Raw genomic sequence first — 15285 nt, forward strand, 5'->3', positions numbered from 1 at the left:
CACGTGAAATGTGGATAATATCAATGAAATATATACTTTAAAAATTTATATACAAGGTAAAATTTCATAGCAGTAGAAAGCAGAAGATAGTGTATGAATGAGTGATTAGAAAATAAAAGTAGGGAAAAGATGCTTATAATCAGGTGGGACACTTGAGGAAACGAAATTCTCTATAATCGAATAAATAAATAAATAAAAAAAAAATACTGACAAACCGATTCTAGCAGCACATCAAAAATCTTATCCACCATGATCAAGTTGCCTTCATCTTTGGGATGCAAGTTTGGTTCAACATATGCAAATCAATAAATGTAATCCGTCACATAAACAGAACCAATGATTAAAACCACATGATTATCTCAATAGATGGAGAAAAGGTCTTCGATAAAATTCAACATCACTTCATGTTAAAAACTCTCAATAAGCTAGGTATTGATGGAACATATCTCAAAATAATAAGAGCTGTTTATGACAAACCCAGTGGAAGCATTCCCCTTGAAAACTGGCACTAGACAAGAATGCCCTCTTTTACTACTTCAAATACTATAGAAGTCAGGCAAGAGAAAGAAATAAAAAGCATTTAAATAGGAAGAGAGGAAGTCAAATTGTCTGTTTGCAGATGACATGATTCTATACTTAGAAAACCCTATCATCTCAGCCCCCAAACTCCTTGAGCTGATAAGCAACTTCAGGAAAGTCTCAGGATACTAAATCAGTGTGCAAAAATCACAGGCATTCCTGTAGACCAACAACAGACAAGCAGAGAGCCAAATCATGAATGAACTCCCATTCACAGTTGCTGCAAAGAAAATAAAACACTGAGGAATACAGCTAACAAGGGAGGTGAAAGACCTCTTCAGGGAGAACTACAAACCATTGTTCAGGGAAATACAAGAGGAAACAAACAAATGGAAAAACATTCCATCCTCATAGATAGAAGGTATCAATATTGTGAAATGGCCGTACTGCCCAAAGAAGTTTGTAGATGTAATGCTATTCCCATCAAACTATCATTGACATTCTTCAAAGAATTAGAAAAAATTACTTTAAATTTCATATAGAACCAAAAAAGAGCCTGTATAGCCAAGATAATCTTAAGTAAAAAGAACAAAGCTGGAGGCATCATACTTTGTGACTTTATACTACAAGGACACAGTAACCAAACAGCATGGTACTGTTACCAAAACCAGTACCATAGATATAGACCAATGGAACAGAACAGAGACCTCAGAAATAACACCACACATTTACCACCATCTGGTCTTAGACAAACCTGACAAAAATAAGCAACAAAGAAAGGATTTCTTATTTAATAAATGGTGCTGGGAAAATTGGCTAGCCATAGGCCAAAAACTGAATCTGGACCTCTTCCTTATACTTTATACAAAAATTAACTCAAGATGGATTAAAGAATTAAATGTCAAACCCAAAAGCATAAAAACCTTAGAAGAAAACCTATGCAAATACCATTCAGGACATAGGCATGGGCACAGACTTCATGATGAAAACACCAAAAGCAATTGCAACAGAAGCCAAAATTGACAAATTGGATCTAATTTAACTAAAGAGCTTCTACACAGCAAAAGAAGCTATCATCAGAGTGAACAGGCAACCTACAGAATGGAAGAAAGTTTTTGTAATCTACCCATCTGACAAAGGTCTAATATCCAGAATCTACAAGGAACTTAAACAAATTTACAAGAAACAAACAACCCCATCAAAAAGTGGGCAAAGGATATGAACAGACACTTCTCAAAAGAAGACATTTATGCAGCCAACAAATATATGAAAAAAAGTTCAACATCACTGATCATTACATTAATGCAAATCAAAACCACAATGAAATACCATCTCACACCAGTCAGAATGGTGATTATTAAAAGGCCAGGAATCAATAGATGCTGGAGAGGCTGCGCTGAAATAGGAATGCTTTTAAACTGTTGGTGGGAATGTAAATTAGTTCAACCATTGCGGAAGACAGTGTGGTGATTCCTCAAGGATCTAAAACCAGAAATACCATTTGAACCAGCAATCCCATTTCTGGGTATATACCCAGAGGAATACAAATCATTCTACTATAAAGACACATGCACACATATGTTTGTTGTAGCACTATTTACAATGGCAAAGACATGGAACCAACCCAAATGCCCATCAGCGATAGACTGGATAAAGAAAACATGGTACATGTACACAATGGAATACTATGCAGCCATAAAAAGTAATGAGATCATGTCCTTTGCAGGGACATGGATGAAGCTGGAAGCCATCACTATGGAATACTATGCAGCCATAAAAAGTAATGAGATCATGTCCTTTGCAGGGACATGGATGAAGCTGGAAGCCATCACCTTCAGCAAACATATGAAAAGAAAACTAAGCACTGTATGTTCTCATTCATAAATACAACTTGAACAATGAGGACACATGGACACAGGGAGGGGAACAATACATACTGGGGCCAGTCAGGGGGTGGGGGAAGAAGGAAGGGAGAGCATTAAAACAAATTGCTAATGAATGCAGGGCTTAAAACTTAGGTGATGGATTGATAGGTGCAACGAACCACCATAGCACACATATACCTATGTAATAAACCTACACATTCTGTACTTGTATTTCACAGCTTACAGTAAAAAAAATGCGTTACCAACCACATACTGGCAATGTCATAAGTGACCTTTAAAAAATGGAAATGGCTTCCTACAGTCTAGGATTTAGAAAGGTCAATGGGCTATTTAAAATTTAAAAATATATATTTTTTACAACTTGTCCATGGAGACAAATTTTTTTTACTATGCTATGTAGACTTCCATTGGATTCTTTGAGGTACAACAGAACAGTATTGTTTTAGTGATGGTAGATCATATAGAATCAAAATAATTGGGAAAAACTTTAACAATGATAAACTGTTACATAGCACATTTAATTAATGTCATTTATTCATCATTATAACCTATGAGGCAACCACTTTTATACTTTCATTGCAGAAAAGTAAATAGAGACTTAGGGCAGGTAAATGATGAAAAGGAGTTATTCAAAATATTAAGTAGAGCTGAAACTGGAACCCAGAGCTGACAACAAAGCTACATTCCCCCTCTTCTATGCTATATTATGATCAAACGAATTGACTATGACTATTTCCCATGTATTTATTATAGAAAATCCAGTTAAAAGTTTGAAATGTAAGCATATGCTCTAATATATCTATTTTTTTCTTTTAGAAGGCAAACTAAAAATATCACTAAAAGAGGGTATAAAGTTATATCTTGAAAACACCAATTTATAACTTTGAAAACTAAATATGTGTGAAAAAGAGTATAAAATGGAAATGGTATGTTTACTTCGTTGAACTGTCTAATTCCATGTGGAGGTGCAAGTTTATTGTTAAGTCTTTGAGGCAATATATATTCCAATATGATTTATGATGTTACATATCAGAGTTGCAAAGTTCAAATAAAAATAAAGGCAGAATTGAAGAAAACAGAAGACAAAACAGAAAACAATGATCTGGAGGCTATGGTAGAGATATTACTGAAGGGGCAGCATATAGCCACAAAGTGGCTTTTATTTTGAAATATGCCTGGAAGTTGACTACCATGAAGATGATAAAATAGTCAGTGAGTTAACTCCTAGTGATTCTACACTGGCCATAAATTTGTCTTGGAAATGATGCAGTGAAAGCTCTCTCAGATATTTATTTTAATAGAGAAATTTTAGATAGAGAAAATCCTGGAAGGAGGAAATTGGCAGCTGCAAACCTTAAGGAAGGCATAGAGCAAAAAAAAAAAAAAAAAGGACTTTTTAAGAAACTTGCATTGTGAAGTGTGAAGGTGTGTGTGCATGTGTCTGTGTGTGTGTTACTTATGGTGGTGGTGACGATGGGACTCTGTTGGACCACATTGCCACGTGCTTCTAGGCCAGACTCGTAAGGATGAACTCACTGAGCTTCAGAACACCCTTCTGGCTGCTAGCTCCCAGACTCTCTTTTCCTTTTCCTCCCCAAATCTTAACAGCGATTGTAACATTTTGTTGTATACTACAGTTTTTACAAAGTCAAGTTCTCCTTTACATACTCATGTCAAGTATTTGATAAAAACTGTTCAACTTGAGCATATTTTTCGTATTAAAAATAATAAGTATTAAGATTATTTTTGCATGAATATGAGATGTTTCATGCTGAAAAGAGATTATTCCTCCTCTGTAAACATTATGATTAATCATAAGGTGCTAGCTGAAGGACAAAGCAGACCTTTTGTAAGAAAGAAGCTGTTCTATTTCTGTATTTTTTTAAAAAAATAATGTTTAGTATTTCTGATTAAAATATTTTAAAAGTATAAAGAATAAAATGAAATATTACCTATGATTCCAGCCTCCAGAGATAACTACTACTACTATTTTGGTGTACTTCATTGTCTGGGTGAGAGTATGTATGTATATTAACCTGGCCTATACTATACATATACTTTTGTATCCCACTTTCTTAGTCCAAAAATATATGAATTTTTCAGGAATTCAATGCTATTTGAAAACGCTTTTAATTTATTTTATATTTATTGCTTAAATATATCTCTACATAGAGATATGCATTTATCTATTGTTTGTTTCATACCGTAAATAAAGCTATAATAAAAGATTTTGGATATAAACCTTAGCAAATCTGTGGCTATTTTGGTCTGTTTTTTGAATCTCATAAAAACGCTTCCAGTGCCGTATTTTCTCTTTTTTAAAATCTATTTTTTCTTTTCTTTCTTTTAAAAACTATGGAATGCTTCACAAATTTGTGTAACAACCTTGTGCAGGGGAAATGCAAATCTTCTCTGTATCATTCCAATTTTAGTTTATATGCTGCCAAAGCAAGCACAAGTGCCTTATTTTCTTCAATTTGTTCTGTAGAATACAAGTTCATTGGTCAAGAGATGTTTCATTATTTAAAAGATTAAATTGTGAAATACGTTTGTGAAATGTTGAATTCAACAAATATACAGATTTTTTTCTACAGGACTTCTCAGAGCCTTCAATATGCAAATGTGTGCTGAAAGTTATTAAATGAGAGATCAGGTATGCAGGGCACCATTTTCCCAAAGATCACAGTCATTGTTCTGTGGAGTTTTGGTTTGCAAAGTATTAAACATGATTCTGTCTTTTGATTCAGAAGATTTGTATCAGTTATATTAGTTGGGCATAACACAGACTATGCTGCAATAACAAAAGCACTGTAAAATCTCTACGGTTTAATACAACAAAGATTTATCCCTTGCTCATGTCATAGTATGTAATAGGTCACACTCCTATCTGTTTCTCTTCCCAAGTAGTGTCCCAGGGAACCAGCCTGCTTCCAAATTCTGACTCCACCAGGTCTATTTTTTTTTCTTTCAACCACCTGCACAAGGTTGAATGTGAAGAGAACACAACTGTTCTTCCTTCTTCTAACGTTTAATTGGTAATAATTAGTCATATGCCTAGACTACTTAGATTCATTGGACTGAGAAAGATTAAGGAGCACATAAATGTTTGATGACTAATAACAGTCTCTGCCATATCTTATTTTTGAAGTAAGTAATAGATATTGAATTTTGTAAAATGCCTATTTGGAAATTGCTTGGACAATAACATTTTAAAACCTATTAATATTATGATATTGCTTACTAAATATCCTAATATCAAACTCTTCATAGTCATAAAATAAATCCTTTGCTAAGATGAGAAAGAATGACCTTAATGTTCTTTTGACTTAGGTTTGATGGTATTTTAACCTAGATTTTATATCTATATTCATGAATACGATGGGTTTATAATTTTCCTATTCATTGCCTTTTGTTAGAGATTGTTATCAGGGTTTTATTATGGAAAGTTTTACATATATGTATTTTTTTTTTTTTTGAGACGGAGTTTCGCTCTTGTTACCCAGGCTGGAATACAATGGCGCATTCTCGGCTCACCTCAACTTCCACCTCCTGGGTACAAACGATTCTCCTGTCTCAGCCTCCCAAGTAGCTGGGATTACAGGCATGTGCCACCATGCCTGGCTAATTTTTTTGTATTTAGTAGAGACAGGGTTTCACTATGTTGGCCAGGATGGTCTCGATCTCTTGACCTTGTGATCCACCTGCTTCGGCCACCCAAAGTGCTGAGGTTATAGGCGTGAGCCACTGTGCCTGGCCTACATATATGTATTCTTTAAGTAAGCTTTTAATTTTGGAATACTTGTACATTTACATGCAATGAATCCATGCACTCATTTTTCAGTTTCTCTAATGTTAACATCTTGCAAAACTATACTACAATATACAAACCAGTATATTGGCATTGATGCAGACAAGATAAAGAACATCTCCAGTACCACAAAGATCCCTTGTGTTGCACTTTTATGACCATACCCACTTCCCACCTGTCCCCACTCCCTTCTTGTCCCCACTTTCTTCTTAATCTCTAAAAACAACTAATCTGTTCTCCATTTCTATAACTTTATCATTTTAAGAACATCTTATAACTGGTATCATAGAGTATTTAAACTTTTGATATTGACTTTTTCTTTTTAAACTTATTTAAAAATATACATTTTATTTCTTTTTTTTATTACATGGGTATATTAGTTGATTCTCACACTGCTATAAAGAACTACCCAAGACTGGATAATTTATAAAAGAAAGAGGTTTAATTGACTCACAGTTCCACATGGCTGGGGAGGCCTCAGGAAACTTACAATCATGGTGGAAGGCAAAAGGAAAGCAAGGACCTTCTTCACATGGCTGCAGGAGAGAGAAAATGAGGAGTGAAAGGGGAAGAGCCCTTTATAAAACCACCAGATCTCATAAGAACTGACTCACCAACACAAGAACAGCATGGGGGAAAACCACCCTCATGATCCAATCACCTCCCACCAGGTCCCTCCCTAAACATGTGGGGATTATGGTATTACAATTGAAGATGAGATTTGGTGGGGACACAGCCAAATCATATCAATGGGTATATTGCATACTTGTGGGGATTGGACTTCTAGTATACTCGCCCAATACTGAACATTGTACCCAATAGATAATTTTTCAGCCTTAATCCCCTTTCCACCCTCTCCCATTTGGAGGCCCAGGTTCTATTATTTTCATTTTTATGTTTATGCGTACCCATTGTTTAGCTCTCACTTATAAATGAGAACATGGGATATTTGATTTTATGTTTCTGAGTTAGTTCACTTGGGATTGTGGTCTCCAGCTCTATCCATGTTGCTACAGAGGACATGATTTCACTCTTTTTAATGTCTGCATAGTATTTCATGGTGTAAATGTACTACATTTTCTATGTCCAGGATTGGCTTTTTTGTACTCAAGATAATTGTCTGGAGATTCCTACAGGTTGTTGTGTTTATCAATAATTTGTTCCTTTTTATTGCTTAATAGCAGCCTATGATAGGTGTGCATCAGTTTGTTTACCTATTATGCACCTAGTGAAAGGACATCTGAGTTGTTTTCAAATTTTGGCTATTACAAACAAATAAGCTACTGTGAACACTGTGTAAAGATTTTGGATGAACATAAGTTTTCATTTTTCTGTTATAAATGCATGCGACTAAAATTGCTGGGTTGTATAACAGTTGCATGTTTATTTTTGAAAGAAACTGCCAAATTGTTTTGTAGAGTGACTACGCCACTTCATAACTCCACCAGCAGCGTATGAGTGATCAAATATCTCATTATCTTTGCCAGTATCTACTGCTGTCACTTTCTGTTTCAATGTCAGCCACTCTGATAGGCATGTAATAATGTCTCATTGTTGTTTTAATTTGCATGTCCCCTATGGCTAATTATATTGAGCATAATTTCATATGCTTATTTGCTATTTACTTGCTTTGATGAACTATTTGTTTACTCATTTGTGCCTGATTATTGTTTTATTTAGCTTTTTTTTTACAGTGAGTTTTGTTAGTTGTTTCTGTATTATAGATACTAGTTCTTTGTCAGATATATGGTTTACAAATATCTTCTTCCCATCTGTAGCTTGTCTTTTCACCCTCTTAATAGAATTTTTTCTCAGTGCAAAAGTTTTTAACTATGATTGTCTAATTTATTAATATTTCCCTTTATAGATATGCTTTGTTGTCAAGTCAAAAACATTTTGCCAAGACCTAGAGCACAAACATTTTCTCCTATAATTTTTTTCCCCAAAATGTTATACTTGTACAATTTACCTTTAAGTCTGTGATCCATTTTGAATTAATTTGTGTAAGGTGTAAGGTTGCACAAATTTGTGTAAGTGTAAGGTGTAAGGTTTATGACAAAAGTATTATTATAATTGCTTATGGATGTCTAGTTGTTCTAGCACCTTTTGTTGAAAAGACTATTCTTCCTCCATTGATTGTTACTTCTTTGTCAAAATTCAGTGGGACATATTTGTGTTGATCTCTTTATGGTTTCTCTGTTCTGTTAATCGATATGTGGATTGCTCCATTAGTATCACATAGTCTTGACTATAGCTACATAAAAAGTATTAAAATCAGGTACACTCATTATTCTTGTATTATTGTTCTTTTGCAATAATTTTTAACTATTCTACTTCTTTTGCCCTTTTATATTATTTTTTGAATAATCTTGTCAATATCTACAAAAAATGATTAGCCAGGATTTTAATAGAAATTGCATTACAATTATATATAAATTTGTGGAAAACCAATATTTTTACTATGTATTTTTATCCTTAAACACAGCATATCTCACCATTTCTTTAGATCATTCATTTCTTCCATCAGCATTATTTTTAATATTTCATTGACATACATTTAGAACCATATCAGTGTTATAATTTTGCTTCAATTGTCAAACATGATTTGAAAAAATTTTAAAAAAGGGAAAGTGCACTGCATTTATCCATATTTTTTGTTTGCAAAGTTCTTCCTTCTTGCTGTTTCAAGGATCCTACTTTATCATTTATTTTGGGTTAAGAGAATTTTCCTTAGCCATTCCTTTTTTTTTTTTTTGAGACAGAGTCCCGCTCTGTCACTAGGCTGGAGTGCAGAGGTGCAAACTTGGCTGACTGCAACCTCTGACTCTCTGGTTCAAGCGATTCCCCTGACTCAGCCTCCTGAGTAGATGGGATTACAGGCACCCATGACCATGTCCAGCTAATTTTTTGTATTTTTAGAGAGATGGGGTTTCACCATGTTGGCCAGGATGGTCTTGATCTCCTGATCTTGTGATCTTCCTGCCTCAGCCTCCCAAAGTGCTGAGATTACAGGCATGAGCTACCGCACCTGGTCTCTTTAGCCATTCTTTTAGGGTAGGTCTGCTGAAGACAAATTCTCTTAGTTTTACTTCATCTGAGAATGTTTTGAGTTCCCCTTTATTGCTTAAGGATATTTTCTCTGCATATATTATTCTTGGGTGATACTTGTTTTCTTTCTTTCTTTTGAAAAAATGTGCCACTTCCTTCTGGCCTTCATAGTTTTTGATGGGGAATCTACTGTCTCTGATTTATTATATTTTAATATATATAAACTTTTGTTTCTATCTCACTACTTTGAAGACTTCTTTGTCTTTGCTTATAGAATGTTGACTATGATGTTTCTTAGTATGATTTCATAATGTGTTTCCTGTTTAGGGTTTGCTTAGCTTCTTAAATCTATAGGCTCTGTCTCTTGCAAAATTTGAAAAATTTTCAGCTATTATTTCTTTGAGGTTGTCAGTTTCTTAGGTCCAACTCTGGAATATATGATGCATAAAGAAGGATCTAGAAATGGAAATTCCATTTGACCCAGCAATCCCATTACTGGGTATATATCCAAAGGATTATAACTCATTCTATTATAAAGACACATGCACATGTATGTTCACTGTGGCACTATTTACAATAGCAAAGACCCAGAACCAACCCAAATGTTCATTGATGATAGACTGGACAAGGAAAATGTGGCATATATACACCATGGAATAATATGCAGCCATAAAAATCGATGAGTTTGTGTCCTTTGTAGGGACATGGATGAATCTGGAAACCCTTATTCTCAGCAAACTGACACAAGAACAGAAAATCAAACACCACGTGTTCTCACTCGTAGGTGGGTGTTGAAAAATGAGAACACGTGGACACAGGGAGGGGAGCATCACACACTGAGGTCTGTGGGGGGCGACAAGGGGAGGGACAGCAGGGGATAGGGAGATAGGGAAGGGATAACATGGGGAGAAATGCCAGATACAGGTTACAGGGAAATGGAGGCAGCAAACCACATTGCCATGTATGTACCTGTGCAAAAGTCCTACATGATCTGCACATGTACCCCAGAGCCTAAAGTATAATATATACATATATATATAACCCAGGGAACTTGTTTCTTGAGTTCTGAGCATCTGTCCTATTCAGTCTGTCCTCTTCTCTCCACTTTTGAGTTCACTAATATTTGTTTTATATATAATGTCCAGAACTTTTAATTCTACTTAGAGGAATAAGAAAATCTATTTTTATTCCATATTCTCAGAATCTATATATGTTTTCTAATTGTATCTCTTGAATACTTATTGCAAATAGGATTACCTGTTTCTTAATGCTTTGCAAGAGTTTTCTAATGACATTAGTTGGCTAATTAACAAAAAAATAAACCCAAGAGAATTTATTTCTCAAATGTTAAAGATAATTTATAATGAAGATTATATCTGAATTGGGCTTGAAAAACTAAAATTCGCAGGATAAAAACAGGTTAAATCATTTCAGGTGTAAAGAACAGTAGGAGTCATCATACTAGAGAGCATCTTATAAAAGTTATGGTAAGACAAGAGTAGACTGAAAATAAGATTTTAAATTTCCAATTCTTAAATGCTTATACACTGTTGGTAGAAATAGAAATTAGTTCAGCCACTGTAGAAAACAAGTTGGATAGTTTTCAAATAACTTAAAACAGAACTACCATTCAATCTAGTCATCTCATTACTAAGTATATACCCAAAGGAAAATAAATTGTTATATCAAAAAGACACATGTATGTGTATGTTCACCACAGCACTATTCACAATAGCAAATATATGGAATCAATCTAGATGCCCATAAGTGGAAGATTGGATAAAGGAAATGTGGTTCATATATATATCGTGGAATACTATGTAGCCATAAAAAATGAACTTATGTCCTTTGCAGTAGCATGGAGGCAGGTGGAGGCCATTATCCTAAGCGAATTAACCCAGAAATAGAAAGCCAAATACTGCATATTCTCACTTATAAGCAGGAGCCAAACACTGGGTACACATTGATATAAAGATAGAAACAATAAATACTGGGGACTACCAGAATGGGGAGAGAGGGAGAGGAATGAGGGCAGAAAAACTACCTAAGGGGTACTATACTTACAACCTGGTGACCGGACTAGTCATACCCCAAACCTCAGTGTTATAGAATATACCCATGTAAGAAATCTCCACAAGTACTCCTGAATCTAAAATAAAAGCTTATCATTTTAAAACCTCCTAAATAATGCTATAAAAATAAACCAATCTTTATAATGGGAGAAGATTTTTTTTTTCTGGTAGTATAGTAGATGAGTGATTTTCAGATGTTTTGTAGTAAGATAATTTCTAACATAGCCATATCTGAAATTGACAAAGAAAGCAGAAAAGATAATTTTTTCCCATTTCCCCCCTTTTTCATCAGAAAGGAAAATATTTTCCAGAAGCACTTCCTGTCAGCAGATTTTTGTTTGTATTCTATTGGTCAAAATTGGGTCAAATGTCCCTATTCTTAAACCTATCACTGACAAAAACAATGCACTGAATATGTTGTTAACTGTCTTCCTCCTCCCCTAGTTTTCTTTTTTTCTAATTTATTTTGACTTAAAAATTTTATTTTACTTAAATTGCATTGAGATAGGGTCTCACTATGTTAATCAGGCTGGTCTGCTACTTCTGGCCTTAAGCAATCCTCCTATCTCAGTCTCCCAAAGTGCTGGGATTACAGGTATGAGCCACTACGCTTAGACCCCAATTTTCACTGTATATTCTTCTGTAGAAAAATATGTAATTATTCAATTAGAAAAATATTGTATATATTTTTATAGGCTGGTAAATATAAAAGAACATGTGAACAAATAAAAATTGGCCATAATTCCGTAAGTAATAGTTATTACTGATAATTTTTAACTAACTTCAAATTGGATTTTATTTATTTGCCTTTAATATTGTGATATGTTTTTAATACATTTGTAAGCAAGTACATATTTCAGTGATCTTGGTCCTCGCCATTGGTCATTTTACAGCACACTCTTTTCATGTTTGAGCTCTTAATTCAACTGATATTTTGAGTGGACATATATACACATACTCTTAAAGAATGGCATATGGGTAATATATTTTCCAAGCTCTTGAATATTTAAGAATATTTTTATGTTTCATTCATTAATATGTTCATTCCTGTCACAACGACTTATTGAACATCCTCTATGTGCCGGGTACAATGTTAAATATTAGACTTACAACAGTGAATAGGACAGAGGTGGCCATGACCTCTTGGAGCTTATAATTTACTAGGTATTGGATATTGAAAACATGAAGGATATAAAGACAAAAAGGAGAGATAAGAGTGATTATATGGCTATGTAATTCAGAAGGAACAACCTAACAACCTAGTTTGAGAATCAGAGAACGTTTTTACTTTAAAAAATTGCATTAGACTGAGACCTGAAATTTTAGCAGAAATACAGAGTAGGAGGAAGAATATTCTGAGTAACAGAAACTCCATGAATGACGCATTGAGGTAGGAGCAGATGGTATATTTGAGAGGCTGAAAGAGGACCAGCATACTTAAAACACTGAAAGTGAAGAGGAGTGGAACATATAAATCCTATAAAGAGTGGGCAAAAACTCAGTTGTGGATGGTGGATGGTGGATGGCCATGTGAATCACAGTTGGGATTTGGTACATGGTTATAAGGGCAATGAAAAGTTTTGAGAAGTTTTTATATGGAGATATGATTTATCATGCATTTCAAATAGATTAACAAATAGGTTAGATATTAAATTTACTTTCAACATTCTGTGTGCATGTTCCTTTGTCTTCTGCAATTTAACTTACAAAGTAGAAGTCTGAGGCTAACTTTAATTTTGTTCCTTTGAGTGTAGAATACATTTTTTTCTGAATGTTTATAAGAAATTTATTTATTCTTGAAAAACACTGTCCAAGGATACTTCTAGATATAGATTTTTTAACTTAATTTTTTTTCTGGAACATATTGAATTATTTATATATATGTATTTAGGACATTTTTAAAAACCTGGAATGTTTTCTTTAGTTATATCTTTACTTATTGCTCCAATTCTTTTTATTCTGCTTGTTCCCCTTGAAATCCTCTGTAAATTTTGAGACTGAATTTCTACTTTTTTTCCTATGGGTACTTTCATTTTCATTTGACCCACACATACACACACAGAATCTCTGACAAACACATAGATACTCATGGACACGCACATACATTTATGTACATATTGATATACAAACACACATATAGACACTTAGTGATTTTCATGAAAATTCAGGAGAGGTTCTGTCATGTGTGTTAGCCATTTTAGTCTGAAATTGCAATTCTGATTTTGAAAACTTCCACCTGAAATCTACAGTGAAGATACAATTCATGAAGAAAAGAGGGAAGATGGTATACAAAGAGGTTTGGCATTTGTTTAGTGGTGTTGGGAATATTCCAAAAGCTATCCTAAGTGAGTAAAGAAATAGAGTGTGACTTTGCTATCTGCTGAATTAAGTTCTCAACCTATTCCAAAGACAGAATTGCCTTCATGAAATTATAGACTATTAATTAGTCATCTTTTAGGAATTCATCAAACCATTCTAGTTCTGTAGCATTCTCCTATGTTAAAAACCAAAATCAGACAAAACAAAATACAAACAACTTCTAGAAGAACAATTTTTATAAATCTTTTTGGGAACTCATTTTGGCAGACAGAAAGCTCTTCTAAAGTCTCACCCAACCTGAACAGACTTTTTTAGAATCCTATTTCCCTTTTTTCTCTCCAGGAAACAGAGAGAATAGTCTTTTTGAAAAATGTCCAAATTTCTTGCTGGAGATAAGCTTCCTCAATTTCTTGTCAGTCTTGTGCCCCAGGTGTATATATGCAATAAAAATTTTCTGACTTAGCAGGACTTCTAAGTCCAGTCTCCTTCCATAGGCTCCTTTTTTTGGTGAGATATCAAGTAAATGCCCTTTAATCTGAAGGAATTATTAATATCTATAAGATGTTGCTTTTAAGTCTTGTATAATTTTTTTTCTTGCATGCTATACTTAGTTTGAGAGAAGTATAGTGTCTATGTGAAGAACATGAACTGTAGAGTTAGAAGCGTGGGCTGGGATCTTGACCATTTCTTACTAGCTGGGTGAGCTTGGACAAGTGGCAAGGTTTCTGTGCTTCAGGTTTTCCATCTGAAAAAAAAGGACCCCTTCATTTAAAGAGCTAATGTATTCAATAACATGAAAGAGTACTTGAAACATATTGCTTTATATATGTACTTGTTATTGTTGATATTTTTAAGGTAATCAGCAATACAAGTCTGTCCTTTTAAGTTGATTTGACAAGGTCTCCTAAAGAAAAGAATTAAGTTCTTGGCAAACATCAAGACTCAATAATAAAAATTAAAACTTCCCAAGTTATAAAGATTATTGTTAAAAGAGACCAACTGCTTCATAACCTTAAAAATGTTGGTTAGCTTTTTTGAACTTATTTTATTTCTAAATATTCTTTATAAATCCTATATTCAGTAGAAATATGTCTCGAGTGGTCATCATCAAGAAAGATGACAACTTCTTGTAGAAATTTAACCCTTGGTACCCTTAGAAATTAACCTTCTTCAATTAATTACATTCCCAGGGATATTTAGGTCTCTGTTTGTTTGTTTTGTTTTGCTTTTCTAGTAAATAGCTTCTTAAGCTGTTATTATCCCCTCCAGTATCCATTGATTCAGAGAAAATACCAACAAGTGGAATTTATTGCTCTGATTTTGAACCGAATCTTGTGGCTGTTTTTATTGTAATTCAAGGCACTGTTTAATCCCTTTGCTTAGAAGCCATTGAAGTGAAAATGTTCATGTTGCAGATTTACTTTGTGACAATGATGTATGGCAAGATTATTCTGCAAGAACCAGAAAATATGATACTTGTTGGAAGAAATTCAATGTTGCAACCAGTTGAAATAAAGAACACCCAATCCCACTTGCTAACAAAGTGGGGATTCCTTTCCAAAGCTTTGTACTATGCAAAGGATACTTTTCTGGTGTGCCGAGAAGTTATCTCTGGGACTGTCACACTTGGAAT

General features: G+C 34.1%; 1 non-coding gene across 1 annotated transcript; it reads right to left on the bottom strand.

Moving 5' to 3' along the window:
* Positions 1 to 4754: 4754 nt before the first annotated feature.
* On the bottom strand, positions 4755 to 4861 carry LOC118154899 (U6 spliceosomal RNA). The gene has a single exon (XR_004745150.3). It is a non-coding gene; the product is annotated as a U6 spliceosomal RNA (small nuclear RNA).
* Positions 4862 to 15285: the final 10424 nt, after the last annotated feature.

The sequence above is a fragment of the Callithrix jacchus genome, chromosome 6 (assembly GCF_049354715.1).
Source record: "Callithrix jacchus isolate 240 chromosome 6, calJac240_pri, whole genome shotgun sequence".
Taxonomy (NCBI): domain Eukaryota; kingdom Metazoa; phylum Chordata; class Mammalia; order Primates; family Cebidae; genus Callithrix; species Callithrix jacchus.